The following is a 1,913-nucleotide window of genomic DNA, read 5'->3' on the forward strand; positions in this document are numbered from 1 at the left end:
TGACACTCCAGAATCCGGGTCTTCATCGTGTGCCCATTTCATGGTCTGGACTTCAGCTCTTTATTCACTGTCATTTTCTATTCCAGAAAAGCTAAGTAAAAGTACTCTTGGTTTATTTGTTCTTTCCCTGGAGCTCTATTTATGAACTTTTAAATGGTGATTGGATTCTTAATGCTCATGGATAGACAGTCTTCTGTCTTCTCTGTTATGTCATTTAGAACTGCAAAGACACCTTGTTTCTTCAAGTAATAACACTATTTAGCTTTTGCAAGTATAGTAACTGGCATTTGCTCTTGTTCATGCAGATCATGCCTTGCTTGGCATACTGAATTTCTGCTAGTAGTTAGTTTGTTTATTACCCATAATGAAGGCAAAGTTTAATAACAAGTTCTGGCATTCCCTCCCCCAAACTTCCTATGGATCCTGTATATTTCAATCAGTAAGAGGCTAAGAATCATTCAGATGAGAAACATGATAACAAAAGTGAGGGAACATTCACTTAGGACACAAGCCAAAGTTTTTTCTTCAGATGATAAACTCTGTAGGAGCAGTGACTGTATCTTATTTTCTTTGCATTCCTATGCCTAACAAGCATGTGAGAAAGTGTCAGAACTGTTTGAATTTTTAATTGTGATTTTACATTAAAATAATCTATACTATTTAGCATTTTTTTATTTTCAGTAGTTTTAGGACCTATCAGTATTTTTATATTTTTTACTAATCATCAATACATTGATGAGAATGATAATTTTAAAGTAACAATGTGGATAGTTTACTAAGAACATGCAATTTATATTATAGTGAAATATTCACTATTCTACCCAGGGAAACTTACTGAACATTGATACTCTTCTAAGTCTTAATAGTTGCCATTTTCTTTTCACTAATTCAGGCATTCTACTTGTGTGGGCCTTAGATATCCTACAGGTTCACAAATGTAATTTAGGGAGCCCATGAAACTGGAAAGAAAAATATCATATTTTATTTTCAGTAACATCTAATTGAATTAAGCCTTTCCATTGATTTCCTTATGCATATAGGCAGCAAAGCATAAAGTATTAATAGCTGTGCCTTAGTCACCATAAAATATTATAGATATTTCTATTCTATATTGGAGTTGTTGCATATGTAATTTGTGTTCATTTCTAATTTGAAATTTTGGCAGTACTGCATACTCAGCCTTCCTGTCTACAAATATTTGGGCAACATTAATGGCCAGGTATTGGGGAAGTGCCATACCTAGTAATCATTTAGCAACTAGACCTTGAAATCATGCACTCTTATTGATACCTGTAGCATTCCAGTATTCCCTATCTATAATATATGGAAGGGAATGAGTCATGTCCATAATTTGTTTTGTGGAACTTGACAGTACAAACAAGAATTCTTAATTTTCCATATAATAGTGCAGCCTATTGTAAAACATACAGAAATCTAAATGTCAAACATTGGCAGCCTTCACATAGACATGTATTAGAAAAGTTAAATTTAAGTTTAATTTGCATATACTATAAATGCATCACCTTGTTATTTAATAAAATTTGCATATATTATAAATGCATCACCTTGTTATTTAATAAATTCATTAAGAGAGACATATTGTCAATTAAAAAATTCATTTTTAAGTATTTGATAGCATATTTTCAATGTGATTGCTTTCCTTTGTAATCCTATGGAAAAGTTATGCATTTAAAAATATTATTCTGGTAAGCGGGTCCATGGGCTTTACTATATGGAAAAAAAAAGTTTAAGAACACCTGCTTTAACATTTTTATTTGTAATAAGTTTACCTAATAATTTCTCTCTGTATATTAAAATTTCTTATGGATATATTGAATGTTTCTTTCTAGAATTGCTCACAGATCAGTTCAATACAATGTTTTACTGGTTTCTCTGTGCTTTATACATGTTCT

This window comes from Choloepus didactylus, chromosome 10, assembly GCF_015220235.1.
Source record: "Choloepus didactylus isolate mChoDid1 chromosome 10, mChoDid1.pri, whole genome shotgun sequence".
Classification (NCBI taxonomy): Eukaryota; Metazoa; Chordata; class Mammalia; order Pilosa; family Megalonychidae; genus Choloepus; species Choloepus didactylus.